At 41.2% G+C, this 16,204-nt stretch overlaps 1 protein-coding gene across 5 annotated transcripts in view; it reads right to left on the bottom strand.

The window, feature by feature from the left end:
• Positions 1-16,204, bottom strand: part of NCALD (neurocalcin delta) — an 84,936-nt gene that overhangs the window by 47,368 nt on the left and 21,364 nt on the right. The window lies entirely within an intron of this gene.

Below are 16,204 nucleotides of genomic sequence, written 5' to 3'. Positions count from 1 at the left end.
GACATGCTTTGTTGAGTCAGCTTCGATGAACTTATCCAGAATTTTGCCATCAGATTTTGCAATCAGAAAATCTAGAAAGAAGCAATTTTAATTTCAGCACACAGGTAAGTTTTGTGTCATTTCGAAAAAAAAATTTATTTTATGGTATAGTATTGCTTTTATTTTGAATTACATATGGGGGGGGCACCATAATCTTTTCAGTGCTTAGGGCCTCTAAAGGTCTTAATCCGGCTCTGATCAAAATCCTTTGAAGCACAGGTTTATGTTTGTCACTAGAAACAACTGGCGCTTCCAGAGGGTTAAACAGCCCACAATTATTACAAATTAATTTGTTTGAGAGAAGCCTGCTGGTATTCCAAGAAATAGAAGCCCCAGTGCTTGATAACTGGACTGGAGAAAGTACAAAAAAAAATATTATAGGGGAAAATCCTTCATTAGTAAGGGACTGGACTAAATGACCTATTTGGGCTTTTTCTATCGCTAATTTCTATGATTCACCCTATATGCACATACTACATAACTGAAACACATTAATGACCATGGGTTTAAAAAGATGAGGTTGTTTTAAATTTGTGTAATACCCTGCTTTATTACATGTACACATACACTTTACACAAGGCCATGCGCAGACCAGTTTTTCCAACAGTGTTTCCAAATCTAATCTTTTGTTTTAAGCAAAGCAAAGAAACAAAAAACAAAACAAAGCAAAACTAATATCATCACGTTATGCAATGTTTGCTTTGAAAATAAATCCATACAAAAGAAAAATACTTGTTCTTTTTTTCCTCCAGAAGTCTATCTCAATGGATTATGACTCCTGCTTCCAGCACATGATCAGATTTGAACTCACATAACTTTGAAAGATGTGAATCCGTAAGTCTTGCGCACACATTAGTCAGTGATTTAGGCTGTTGCAATACATTCCAAAATCATTTGCAAAATCAAGATCAGCTGATAACTCCCAAATAAAAGCCGATTAAAATGACAGAAAATATATGGAAAGTGTTAGTGCAAAATGGAGAGAGATGCGAAGGGCTAGATCCACAAAGGAATTTAGTCCCCTAATTCCAAACTTTAGATCCTCAAAACCGCAGCTCAGCTGCCTAACCTTGCAGGTGCCTGAAGTTCCTTGTCACCTAACTTACCACGAATGAAGATCTCTCAGCACCTAAACTTCTGCTGATGGGCATGCACTGAGCCACCTAAGGCCTGGTGCTGCCAAGCTGCTCAGTGACTAAACCCCAGAGGGATCATCAAACTAGGTGTTGCTGTGCCAATCTCACCGGTGGGGCCCAATCCGGTAGGCAGTCTCAGAGGCTGCCTAAGAGCACGGCTACCAGTTAGGGTCCCATACAAAACAGAGCCGAGGAGGTAGTTCCCCCGTCTTCCTCTTACCTAATATTCCAGTAGTTCAAGCATTCAGCAGGGATGTGGGAAACCCAGGTTCAAATCCCCACCTTGTGTGGATCTCAGCAGGAATTTAAACAGAGACCTCTCAGAGGAGTACCCTAATCCGGCTATTCTGGGGTTGTTAGCTCTCAATAGCTCCTTTTGAAACTGTTCTAAACTTTGTCTAAAATACTTAGTGACAGATGCATCTTGTTAACTCTAAGCAGCGGAGAGCACTGGAGGGACGGTCAGTTATAGAAAAGATTTTGCAGGTGTGTTTTTGTGAGAGTATATTCTGTTCAAAGCAAGCTTGGGAACTCTACCTGTTTATAGTTATACAATCTTTCACATTCTGAGGAGATGACGACTGGTGATTTACTGAGGTGCATAGCTTCAAAGAACAAGACTTATTTACCTGTAATTATTTGTCTTCTCCCAAAAAGACCCATCTAACTGAGGTCCCACTCTTGGAAACTTACTGTAAAAGCTCAAGGGATAGGTCAAAAAGAAAGCACAACAGAAAAACTGCCTGCTGGTATGGCAGTAAAGAAAAAATAAGACTAAGAGTTCAAAAGATGAAAGCACAGGCCACCTTAGTTCTGGCATTTCCTAACTTTTGAGTGCATGACTCAAACCTGAATGTTAAATTCTTTAAAGTAATAAACATGCATAGATAGCATGGAGTGTTTGGGGAAGATGAAGTACTTTCACAAGACGAGAAAACGGAATCCTGAAGGGAATAACATTCTAAAGTGCAAGAGTCTTTGAATAGTGAGAAATAGGTTCTGGATTCCTGACTAGAGGCCAAAACTAAGCAATAAAGCTTTACATATGTATGAGGAGAAATCCATGTGGCTTCTCTGCAAATCTCCTGACTAGGGGGAGATCTCAGGTTAGCAGCCAAAGCTGCTTTGAACAGAATTTACTGAGCCTTGACAGGACCTTCTAGCTGCAGACCTGCCTAGCAGTGAGATGCAATCAGATATCCATTGAGGGATATTCTGTGACTTAACAATATGCCTAAAGTAACAGACACGTTCTGTTCCATGGGCAGTGCAACTATTTCCTGGTTCTCTTCCTTGCCCCAGGGAGACACAATCTGTTATTGGTCTATGCCAGTAGCAGATTATTTCCCCCTCTTCACCAGGTCTCCTGTGCAGGACGGCACGAAGGCACGTAAAAAGTTGGCATTTCCATTCTGCGGAAACTCCTGAAATTCTGAAAAACATTTTGTTCCGAAACAGAACTAAAAGAAGCATTTCAAAATTTCACATGGAAGGGGAAAAAATGTTGTTTAGAAAATCAACTTGTTTCATTTAAAAAATTGAAATTAATCTGGCTCTGGGGGTATGTCTACAGTGCAATTAGAAACCTGCGGCTGGCCTGTGCCAACTGACTCGGGTTCGTGGGGCTCAGGCTAAGGGGCTGTTTAATGTGGTATAGATGTTTGGGCTTGGGCTGGAGTCTGGAGTCTAGGACCCTGCGGGGTGGGAGTGTACCAAAGCCCAAGCTGCAGCTCAAGCCTGAATGTCTACACTGCAGTTAAAGGTAGCAGCCGTGTTAAACAGCAGTTAAAACAGTCCCGTAGCCTGAGTCCAAGACAACTGGCATGGACCAACTGTGGGTGTCTAATTGCAGTGTGACATACACTTATAGCCCAAGTGGTAAGGCTTGCAGCTCAGCCAAAAACTGAATTTGGGTCAACTGAAACATTATGTGAATTCATGTCAAGTTCAAACAAACAGTTTTGGCCAAAGGGAAAAAAAATTCTGAAAAACATTGGCAATTTTTAAATAAAACTTTGATTTTTTTGATTTAAAACAACTTTTTGTTTAGAACTTTCCCTTAAAAAAAGGTAAATATCTCAAATGAGGTTTTGTTTTTTTAACTTTCATTTTGCCGAAAATAATTTTAAAAATAGTTTCCGGTTGACCAGAAAATTTTTTTTTCAAATCAGCCGCCAAACCAAGAGACCAGTTATTCACACATCCCCTCCTGAGAGTCCCCAGGATTTCTCCACTCCTCAGCAAAAACTCTGGAAGCTCTGAGGTCCCTGCCCTAGGGCAGGCCGCATGACAGAGCCACTGACTCTTGGGGTGCCCAGCAGCCCACCGGGTGAGCTGGCAAGGAACCAAGTTGTCAGTACGTTGTTGAACCGACTAACAGGAATTTTTCAGTGAAACCATGTGCTAGCCCAACCAACCAGCTCTAGGACCACAGTTTTCGGGGCATGATTCTCTAGCATCACCTAATCAATATAAAATATAGTATAAAGTCACTAGAGCCTGAAGCTCATGCACTTTATGAGCTGAACTTGCTGCCACTAGGAAAATGACCCTTCTAAGATGCTTCTGTATGAAATCAAGAGTGGGAAACCAGTGAACAGTTCTACTAATACGAGTAGATCATGCCATACTGAGAGGAGGTTTCACCTACATTACGTAAAGAATACACACAAAAGAAGCCTTTGCACTACCAATGTATTACAACTTCAAGAGCTAGATACTGTTATCAACCAAAATAAGGAGGAAAAAAATATATCATCCACTGAGACCTGAAGATTAAGCCAGACTAAACCCATACATGATGAAATGAAGCATATCCTAGCTAGCCACTCTCCCTCCCTCTATTATTGTAAAGCTTGCTGTCTGCCTTGCTACTGCTCTTCCCACTTAGAGGGGGCTGCATTTCAGTGATTTGTATGCACTATGTAAGAGTTTGCAAAATGCTTTATTCTACAAGTTAATATATACTGTGCACAACGCTCTTGTCTTAGAATTTGCCACAGAATCCAGCCTTTACCAGGGAGTTGTGTGTTAGAATAAAGCTTTAATTATTTTTTTTTAAAAAAATCTAGCCTTTATGTTTGTGACGATAAATCTTCCAGAGAGGAACTGAATGCAAACCAATGCAGTCTTTCCAGCTGTGTGACTTGCCTGATCTCAGTGGGGTGTTATCTGTGAAGCCTAGTGATGACAGTTACTGAAGTAGTAACTATTTCACTCCTGATTATTTCAGCAGACCTGAAAATTGTTGTCCAGACCTGAAGAAGAGCTCTGTGTAAGCTGGAGAGCATGTCTCTTTCACCAACAGAAGTTGGCCCAGTAAAAGATTTTCCTTCATCCACCTTGTGTCTCTAATATCCTGGGACCAACACAGCTACACCACCACTGCATATTTCAGCAGAAACATTCAACTAACCTTCTCATCCATCTTGTTGGCTGCAGTATCAGACAGTGGGGATGTGGCAGGCCGTTGGTTAGAGCAAGGATTGCTGAGACAGGGAAAAGGAAGTTCAAGCCTTCCACAACCATCATCTTCTCCCCTGCCCAAAAACGCGGAGAGCAAGAGGAGATGCATTTTCTTCCTAGTGCCAAAAAACAAAATCACTTCGACCGTGGGAGGTCCAAAACCCGAATCAGCACCTATGCCTTGTCCCAGGTGTCCTTGATTCAGCTGTCAAAACCTCTGGCTCCTCCCTCCTCTCTCAACAATTTCCAAAATGCAACCACTAAAAAAAAATATCTGAAGAAGTGGGGTTTTTACCCACGAAAGCTTATACTCAAATAAATCTGTTAGTCTTTAAGGTGCCACCGGACTCCTTGTTGTTTTTGTGGATACAGACTAACACAGCTGATACTTGTCACTAAAAAATATGTAACGCTTTGAACACTGAGAATAAATTTGTTAGTCTCTAAGGTGCCACAAGTACTCCTTTTCTTTTTGCGAATACAGACTAACACGGCTGCTACTCTGAAACCTGAGAATAAAGGGGCAATGTGAGCTGTTTGGGGCAGGAGCTGGGCCTTCCCATATGTTTGTAAAATGCCTAGAGTATTATAGGCACCACCAGAAATGCAAAATAATGAACTATAACAATGGAATTACTCCAGATTTACGCAAAAAGAAAAGGAGTACTTGTGGCACCTTAGAGACTAACAAATTTATTAGAGCATAAGCTTTCGTGAGCTACAGCTCACTTCTCCGATGAAGTGAGCTGTAGCTCACGAAAGCTTATGCTCTAATAAATTTGTTAGTCTCTAAGGTGCCACAAGTACTCCTTTTCTTTTTGCGAATACAGACTAACACGGCTGCTACTCTGAATCCAGATTTACGGTGGACTCGCTGAACAGAATTTGCCCCATTGCATTTAATATAAGAATAAATAAACCAATGGTGGTGTTTAAGCAGGGAGTTAAAAAAAACAGCCCTAATTAAATAGAAGCTTTGAGACGTGTGAACCACTTACTGAAAAAGAATGATGCAATTTTACTAATGCAACTTTGTCCTTCTAATCTCTCCCCTCTCCCCCCCTCCCCTCCTTTTGTTTGGTTAGATGCCCCTCCTTTGTCTGGTTCAGTCTGATGTTAGATTGTAAAGTCTCTGGTGTAAGGTCCATGTCCCACATTATTTCCATTAAGTGCCTAACCACTTATGGGTCCTCAAAAATAAGTAATAATAAGTAATGTTCATATTGAATTCAGTAAAACCATCCCTTTTGAGAGCACCTGAAGCTGCTGCAGGATTTTCAGTTTGCTGCAGGGATCCAGCAGCAGAGCACTGCAGAAACAAGGGACCTTCTTGCAGAATTCAGGTCCTGCTTCCTGCATAATACACAGGGCCATGGCTTATAATATGAAAGCTCTCATTAGATGAAGAATGCCAGTTATCTGCAATGTGATGCTTTTCTTTGTTTTGTCCCAAGGAGTTCCCAGATTATTTCTCCATTTGGCTCCCCCTTTCTGTTGTTGTGAATTATGTCTATGAGTAACTACTCTGTCAAAACAACCAACTGCTACATTTGATCATTTAGGGGTTTTGTTTGGGTTGATCTTTGGGTCACTAACATCTGATTTTTGTAGCTTATACCTGCCTCAATTACCTGATTTATCTTTATTTTTCTTTTGGTTGGCTATTCTACTATTGCACTGAATGCTTTAATATATTGGTATTGTCGAGTCCTTTTAAGTGCACATTCTTTATATAAGGTAGATATCTTATTTTGCTTCTGTTGCTATGTGTGCACTTTCTCTATTTATGCTTTGGCGTAATAATTATATAGTGGTGGTGCAGAAGTTAAATATTCTTTAAAAAAGGGCAAAATACATTATTTTTACCAAACCTTTAAGTAACACTTTTCAATGGGATTTCTTTACTCTGGAATCCTTAGCCAAGTAAGAACCTTTTGTGATTCCTTTGGGGCGTGTCATTTACCCTATTCTTTAAAATTTATACATTAAGATTAATCACATCACCATAACCTGCTCTATCAAACACAGCCTAGCCACTATCATAAATTATATAGCATTTTAACACCAAAGGACTAGACAAGGCAACAACAAAAACACAAGCAGGGAACCCACCACCACCACCACTTTCTCAGTAGCTAGGTGGCTCTGGGTCAGAAAGAAAGGACATAGACAGTTACTAAAAAGCTACCTAGAAAGCTGACTGGCAATGTGACAATTAAATATAGCACCTGGCTGGCTGGCTTATTTTATTGCACTGCACGGAATATTGCATCACAGTTATTTTCATACTGGCTCATGAGTGGTCTTAGTCCTCAGGTTAGCAGGGTAAAATTTTCAAGACCAATCTAATAATAGCACTATTACTGCAATGTGTTTTCAAAGTGCAGCACATATAGCTCCATTCCTCACCTATCATTGTGGCATAAGAAAGTATTCTTATCTCTATTTTACAGACATGGTAATAAACTTCTCTGTTGAAGTGGCTAAACCACAACTACACAGTTAATCAGTGGCCGAGATGGGAGTCTGATCTGAGATATAGCACGGTCAGTCTGGCGTAACTCCATTGAAGTCAGTGGAGTTATATTGGTGTAAAACTGGCCATAGTTTCTAACCCAAAGCTCAAATGCAGACAGTGCTGCCTATATATCTGCACATTCACCATGTTCAGTAGAAGCTAGTATACCAATATTGCCCACCTTCAAAAAAAAAAAAAAAGGGGGCTAAAAACTTCTACATTCACAGGATCCAGAATGTCAGCAAGAGAGAGCACAATGTGAAAACAAAATAAGGCCGCCCCAAAACTATCTGATCATGTTATACACAATCTATTTGTCTTTCCTCTCCCTTTTATTTTACTCCCTTCCCAGATAAACCTTTTAACCTCATCTTACCTACCCAAGATATTTATATGGGCTCCACCTCACTGTAGTATCTCAGCATCTCACTATCTTCAGTGTATTTATCCTCACAACACCTCAGTATGGCAGGGAAGTATTATCTGGGGAACTGACAGGTTTCAGAGTAGCAGCCGTGTTAGTCTGTATTCGCAAAAAGAAAAGGAGTACTTGTGGCACCTCAGAGACTAACAAATTTATTAGAGCATAAGCTTTCGTGAGCTACAGCTCCGATGAAGTGAGCTGTAGCTCACAAAAGCTTATGCTCTAATAAATCTGTTAGTCTCTAAGGTGCCACAAGTACTCCTTTTCTTTCTGGGGAACTGAGGAATAGGAGACTAAGTTACTTAACCAAGGTCACACTAGAAATCACTTGCAGAACAGGGAATTGAACCCAGGTTTCCTGAAGGCCCATCCTCTCTCTCTCAGGACTTGTCTACACTACCGCGCGGGGTCGATCTAAGATACGCAACTTCAGCTATATGAATAGTGTAGCTGAAGTCAACGGAGGGATAGCTCAGTGGTTTGAGCATTGGCCTGCTAAACCCAGGGTTGTGAGTTCAATCCTTGAGGGGGCCGTTTAGGGATCTGAGGCAAAAATTGGCGGATTGGTCCTGCTTTGAGCAGGGGGTTGGACTAGATGACCTCCTGAGGTCCCTTCCAACCCTGATAGTCTATGATTCTACTTACTGTGTTGCCTTCACTGCGGTAAGTCGACAGCTGATGCTCTCCCGTCAACTCCGCTTGCGCTTCTCATTCTGGTGGAGTACTGGAGTCGACGGGAGAGCGCTCAGCAGTCGATCAATCACGTCTATACTAGACGCGATAAATTGACCCCCACTGGATCGATTCCGGTGGGTAGTGTAGACAAGCCCTAAGAGTGTCTATATGGGGCTAGAGGCAGCTAGCTCTGTGAGCGCCCCCCAACACTAACTAGCACAGATCCATTATCTGCAAAGGGCAAACAGCTGCCAGACCCCACCTTGTCATAGGAAAAGGAAGCAATTCCTTTCTGTGACTTGTCTGAAATTTTGGTCTGGGAAACCCGAAACATTAGCCCAGTACTAAAAGAGAACGCTTTGTGTTCTAACCAGCGTGCCAGTGCCTGACAGCTGAATGATTTTTAAATAAATTCTTATTACTTTACATACTTAATGAAACACTCAGTACACAACAAAGATAGGGAATAATGCAACATCGGAAGTCTACCGTGTTCTCTTGCATAAGTGTACCTTGTGTTGCGGGTGTTTCAGTTAGGCAGTTACGTCCAGGAAAGCCAGGCAGATTAAGTACAAGAGTATTACAAACACACATCATTTAAATAAGCTGCTCAAACAGTGGCACTCAAACTGCCTCTATAGGTTATTGCTTTCATAGCTCAGATGTCCATCCAAAGTAACACATTTACTCAAACAAAACAAAACAAATAAAAAGCACTCACATGCTAAATAAAATTAATGGGCCTTATGTTGTGCACTGAAGCTTGTCAAGCCCAGGTCTGGTAAGCTATCGAGGGAAGGGTGCTCCAAAGACAGCACCTGCAACTGGAAAACCTCTGCCATAACCTTCAAATTTACTCTAGGAACTAAAAGAAGGGATATCCCAACTTCAGCTGTGGTAATGGGTGATTTACCAATGTTCTCATGCAAACTGTCTCAGTAGTAACCCCAGTGCCTGTCAGGCCAGACTCGTAGAGTGTGCAGTTCTCCTGTCTCCTATGGATGTTGTATAGGAGCACAGCTGCAATTCGCCCTGCTAAAATCTCTGCTGATGCTACTGACCATGCTCCCAAGTGGTTTTTTTCAAATCCATTTAAACTTTATTTTCAATTCTTCTCCCCTCACCTGATGTTTGGAACAAGTTTCCTCCTTATGGATAGCTAACAAAATGCCAAGTGTGGTGTTCTTTGTTCAGCCATTTTTTCAGTAATCGGTAAGGGAAAAAATTGAGTGCTGTATCCTCAGAGGCTATAAATTCTCCTAGCAACTCTGAAGTCCAATTCTGCTGAAGTCAATGGAGCTAGGCTGATTTACATTAGAGGAGAAACTGACTCTTCTTTTTCCAACTGAGAATTTCTCTCCATTCAAAAATGGCTGAATTTTTCTTAACCTTTTCAGAACTGTTTGCTTTCGGGCTCAGGCCAAACATTAGCCCCAAAGAAGAATTTAGTTCTGGGCATGCGAAAAAGAAAAAAAAGGAGGGTAGCAATACTCTAAATGCAGCTTTCGCTATTAAGAAAGCTCTAAAGCAGTCACTATGTAATACACTGATGTAGTAACATTATGTAAGTGAATAGCATCAAACCAAGGGAAAGGTAAGTAAGCAGGGTGTGTTATAATAGTCCTAGTGATGAAATAATTTCCTTGATTACTACTTCTGTTCATACATCAAAAATATCACAACCACAGAGGAGAAGACATTGCATGCAAGGTCCCCAGTTTTACAGACATTAAGATTTCCCATCGTTTATTAAACAATATTTTCTTTTTTGAGGCTTTTTTGTTGAGGTGTAGCCACTCTTGGGTCTGTGATCGAGTGACCAGAGAAATCTCTACTCTGTTTTTTCCACCAAATGCATCCGATGAAGTGAGCTGTAGCTCACGAAAGCTTATGCTCTAATAAATTTGTTAGTCTCTAAGGTGCCACAAGTACTCCTTTTCTTTTTGAGAACGCTGGAATTACATCCATAAAGGTGCTTAAGAGGAAAAAAAAGCTACTAGTTAAACTGTTCTCTCTTTTTTAAAATATATAGATATAAAATTGCAGTAGCATCTAGGACAGGGGTCGGCAACCTTTCAGAAGTGGTTTGCTGAGTCTTCATTTATTCAATCTAATGTAAGGTTTCGCATGCCAGTAATACATTTTAACGTTTTTAGAAGATCTCTTTCTATAAGTCTTTAATATATAACTAAGCTATTGTTATATGTAAAGTAAATAAGGTTTTAAAAATGTTTAAGAAGCTTCATTTAAAATTAAATTAAAATGCAGAGCCCCCCGGACCGGTGGCCAGGACCCGGGCAGCCTGAGTGCCACTGAAAATCAGCTCGCGTGCCGCCTTTGGCACATGTGCCATAGGTTGCCTACCCCTGATCTAGGAGCATGTTTACATTACAGTTGGGAGCAAGCCTCCCAGGCCAGGAAGACAGACAGCTTGAGCAGGGCTCAAGCTAGCATGCTAAAAATAGCAATATGAAGGTTGCAGCTTGGGCTTGCAAGCCCATCTGACTAAGGTTGTCAACACTATATTTCAAAAATAAGAGACTGTTTTCTTAGCACCTCACCCCATCCCTCCTTCTGATATTATCATCATCATCGTCAATACTAATAATAAGAAGCAGTACTCACCTACATTTACCAGGAGTATTCCTGCTGCCTTTTTTTTTTTTTGGGTGCAGCACTCAGCAATTCCCGATCTTGTACAGAGATGAAAAATTAAGAGATGTTCCTTGTAGTAAGGGACTGTTGGCAACCCTACACCTGACCCCCTTGGCTTGAGAGCCCAAGGCATTGTGTCCACACTGTTATTTTTGGTGCACTAGCTTGAACCCCACTAGCATGAGTCTTGCTACCCAGAGCTACTCCCCGCTGCAAGGTAGACATACCCTACAGGTCCTACCCAAGACTGGGGCCTCCTTGTGCTGGACACTAAAGAAACACATAGTAAGAGACAGTCCCTGCGGTAAAGAGCTTCCCTCTGGGAGGGAAAACAGGGTCTAATGATTTGCTCAAAGTCATGCAGCAGGTCAGAGATGGAGACTAGAGCTAGAACTTACTCCTCTGACTGCCAGTCCCAGAATCCTATTTATTAGGCCATGCTACTGGTTCTCTTCTGATTACTTCTCTCAAAAGCTGTATAATTTTTCTTTGTGTTCCTCACCCTCATTTCCCTGTGTATGAATTCCTCTGTATGTGTTTGTCCTAAAATAATTATCTTCCCATATCTGTTGCTAGGAAAATGATAAACAGTAAAAATATTTTTTTTTAACTGAAAAGGTTTTAGAAGTGTCAACTGCAATTTGGTGGATTGAATAAGAATAGCATAATTATACATCTGCTCTCTTACTCCTATTAATGAATGTAAAATAACTGGAATATTCTGAAGGCTGTCGTCATGGTAACAGACATACTAGTCTAGCAAAAAGGAAAAATCTGCAGTTATAATTCAAGGTAAAAATCTTCTCTCTTTACCAGAGCCGGAAAATATCAAAGATTTAATGCATGCTCTTGTCCTTCTATTATAATCTCTTTTAAAACATACGATGCATGGTTATTGGGAGAAGGCAACATTTTCCACACAACAGTCTCTCTCAAATCTCTCTCAAAGGCTGCTCTAACTAGTGGGAAATTGTAATCTTTCTGATATCATATTGTGGAAACTGTTCGTAAAGGCTGACTTTGAAAATAGTAATTTGGTTTCAGTGACCAGACCCTCATCTGATGTGATGTAGCCTCCTTTAAGTCAATGGAGTTGTACAGTTTATACCAACTGAGGATCTAGTGCGATAGGCATAAAATTGCATTGCCAGGCATATCAGCATAGTCTATATCCAGAATTCCTTACTCCAACAAAGGGAGTACTAATGGAAATCCTTACTTTTGATGACGCCATTGAGAAAATCACTGGAAAACTTTCAGGCTTCTTTAAGAATGTAATAAATAGCGGAAAGTCCCCCCCAACTATACTCCTCACCTCCAAGACATCCGCACCGTCTCCCTTGGCTTGTACTATACCACCCAAGGTTACGCATCAGATATTCTAATCTGAAGTGTAAATTGCCATACATGCAGCATGCTGATCATGCACAAGTGGAGAGGAAAAGGATCATTAGTAAATTCCATGTTATCAGTTAGAATAAAAGTTGTAACAGAGTGGCAAGACGGCCTCAGACACTGGCAATAGGTGACTATACAAACCTGGTGCTCACAAAACAATTGGGATCAGGACTCATGTAAGTGAAAAATATTTACAGACAAAAGACTGTTGAAATGGACTGCACTGAGGGAAAGCACGTAGGCTAGCAATGAACCTCAGCCTACTCAGGTATTGTACCAAACCATAGTCCATTAAGAAACCTCTCTCCATATTAACTGGAAAACACGGTGCATATAAATCATAATATCCATAATTCCACCGAGAGACAAGGTTGAAAGTATGCTTCCACAGAGTCCAGCTAATATCCAACCCCAATATTATACTTTCTTTACCAAACATACCTTTTCAAATCCCAAATGGTAGAAGTTCTAGGAATAAACAGGTAAGGGGAAACAAGGGGAGCTGGGGGCTGGTTACGTAAAGATAAACCTTAGCCCATACTCCTGAACTTTTTGAGAACATGGTCTGAGGTTTGTATGTGCAACCTAGTTAAATCCCAGCCTACATCTGAGCAGGTCAGGGGCTTGCCTCCATCTTAGGCTCAAGCAAACAGGTCAGACAAGTTGCTAGATAGGCAGGAATGACAGTCAGTAAGAATGTGACATTTTGAGGTTCAACCTAGATAGTAGGGGCTGTGTCACTGCCTGCCCGCCCTGCAACATTGCGTTCCTTAAATGACATGCTTCTGTGCTCACAGCCCTGATGCCAATAGTCAGCATCCAGATCACACCCTGGCTTCCACCAAAGAGTTACTTTTTGCAAAGTGAGGCCAGACCCTCCAAGTCCCGAATTTCCCCAGAATCATCTGCAAATGTGACAATCTGCTGAAGTTCCCAGAATTGAGAGTTATTATATTACCCCCTCAGCCTCAGCAAGTGAGAGTTTTGCTTCTGATAATCTGTGTGACAACACCTTGACAAACCAACTCGTCAGTTTTGCCAGCAAATTCTTCAGGATTCTGCCAGTCAAAACCTTGCCATGCAGGCTACAAAAACAGTGAACCCCAACTCCTAAGTTTCCCAGAGATGTCTTTCTGCAGCATCCAGCCCTCTCCTAGAACAGTCACAGAAGTTATTAGGTTTGTTGTCCCCTTAAAGAGGATGTTCAGGTTTGACAAACACTGCTATTTTAATCACAGCACGGCATTGGCTTATAATAAAAGTAAAACAAGTTTATTAAACAAAAAATCATAGGTTTAAGTGATACCAAGTATGAGGAATAAAGACAGGAAGGGTTACAAAGCAAACAGAAGTAAAAATATACTTCGAAAATAAACTTAATTCCAGCAAGTTACACTTTGATTAAGCAGGTTTCTCACCTAAACTCAGTTCCCAGAGATTTCAACTCCCTTGGCTGCAGGATCCATTTTTTCCTCAGATTACAAGAGCTCTGGCTGTGTCCAGTGGTGGATAACTTAAATGTCTTTTTGCCCCGTCCTTACCACTCCAAAATTCACTTTCTCTGTTTCAGGAGGCAGGAAGGCTTCTTACTGTTCTTCCTTTTTTATGGATATCCTATCTCCCTGCTGATTCATATGTAAATAGAGCTTCCATTGTTTTGATTTCACACTGCTTAATTTACACTGGGGACAGGTAGACAGCTGCTTTCCCTCCTGTCTGGGAGAAAACCGGTTTCTCCCTGTGTTTGTTCATAAGCTTTAAACCATAATATCCATAATTCCACATATAGTATTAATGCAGACATTTCACAATGATGTTAATCACCAGTGTGTCACCAGCATTCATAAAAGACCTTTTTTTTAAATACAGTAATATTGTATACAATCACTTAATACAATTGCTTATCATTTGAGGTTCAGACCCCCTGTCTTTACAGTTAACAGGCACTCTCCCCCCACTTGCTAGTTTGATGGCTTTGTTGACCTTTTATGTAAATGTATCTTCATTGTCTCTGCCTGATGACCAGGCTGGTCAGACAAGCAAATACACATTCCGTTGTCTAAGGCAGTGGGTGTCAAATGTATTTGATCATGCCTCCTTCTTTGTGTCTGTAGTAGTTTACGCCTCACCTCTTTGGGTGCCCAGTCAGCAGCTGCCACCACTCTCCAACCACCCAGCTCTGAATGTGCACAGCAAGTTCCTTCCCCACACTAAAGGTCCTTCTCTCCTCTTCCCCCCGAATACATTCTGCACCCCCCAAAGGGGTGTGCCCCAGTTTGAGAACCTCTGGTCTAAGGCAGACTGTGCTTATGCTCTGCTTGCCAAAAACAAACATAATTCTAGTACATATTTATAACTCTTTGTACTCACCCTCTACATACCTTATGCAAGAATATTAATGATCACTGAGTTATTCGTTTTCCAATGCTATATTACATGCCACCGTTTGGGTATATATCATGACAACAGTGCATTAGGGGTAGTGAGTATGGCAGGCCTGACAAGAGTTGCTAACATAGAGTTGTTGCCAATGGGCCTTTGTATCACAAAAAGTTTTAAGCTTCTTTTGATTTCCCCATGGCCTGTGATGAGTTAGGCATCCTCAGACAGTATATACAAGAGTAATTCATTGGGATTCTGATGACAATTAAATCATGAGCTTTATTTGGTACGGCAGGATGGGGAGGAAGAACGAGAGGGAGGTTCTTCTCTTGGAGTTGTTCATGTCAATAAGACTCCAATAGGCACTTTTTAACGTGCAGTTAAATGTACACTGGACATTTGATCTTGTATAAAGAAAGCACAAACAAACAAATCATCTCATATATAGTGATTATAGTTTAGAACCAGTATCAGAATAGTACCTACAAGGCACATTACTAAAGTCTAGAATATAAATATTACCTTTTAAAATGTAAAGCCAGTCAGTTGGAGGGAAGGGAAAGTTCAGCTTAGCCTGCAACCAACTCAAATGTGGCCAAAACAGCTAGAACCACAAGCACCAACTTCACCTGGAGGCCATGTCTACCAGCACTTCCCTAATAGCCAGATAAAGAATTTAATGCATTTAAAGTTACAAATGGAAAACTAGACCAATTTACCATACAAGACAGTCTAATCATAGGTGAAAATAAACCAGCTGTTAAGACCTGCAGATGTCTTTGTGAAAGGGCAACACAGGGGCCGAATAAACTAGGAAGGAGGGAAATTTTTTAAGCCACAGAATATATATTAGATAGGTCGGAGTCTGAAATTACATATCCCACCCCCTTTCCACAACCACCCTATATACATCTAGCCACCTCCTTTTCCCTGACGTGTGTCACTGGTTCCATTCTCCCACCCTTCTACTTGTGAGGCTCTGCCGAGGACAAGCAAGAGCAGCCTCTCTGCTGAGCTCCAGGCTGCTGCGTCTCAATTTGAAACTCCCAGCATGTTGGGGCTTTCCTGTCAATTGCACCCCAAATGCAGAGCAGATATCCCAAGCCCCAGAACAGATAAGATTTAGATTTGGTCATACTGATTGCTCTGAAGCTTCAGATGTATCCTTGATGTAGACAATCAGAATTGGATACCACTGTGCCATGAACATTCAGGGGCAACCCCTGCCCCAGTGAGCTTACACACTAGAATGACAAGGGACAAATCGGGAGGGTGGAAGGTGTACTGGGATACAATATAAAAGCAAAGTGTATATTGTATCCCAGTATGATAATAGGCATGGTTAGTCTTGGTTAGTTCCAATAGCTGTTCCTTTTTTACCCCAAAACAACCAACATTCAGGGAGTGGGAGAAGGAAATGATTTGCACAATATTTAGACCTATTAGTTTTGCAAATACACATTATAGATACACTTTTAATGTACAGCAAGTACACACAACAGCCCCTCAGCC

Source organism: Dermochelys coriacea, chromosome 2, assembly GCF_009764565.3.
Source record: "Dermochelys coriacea isolate rDerCor1 chromosome 2, rDerCor1.pri.v4, whole genome shotgun sequence".
NCBI lineage: Eukaryota > Metazoa > Chordata > Testudines > Dermochelyidae > Dermochelys > Dermochelys coriacea.
Note: the sequence above shows the minus strand (reverse complement) of the source record. Positions and strands in the feature narration are given on the sequence as shown.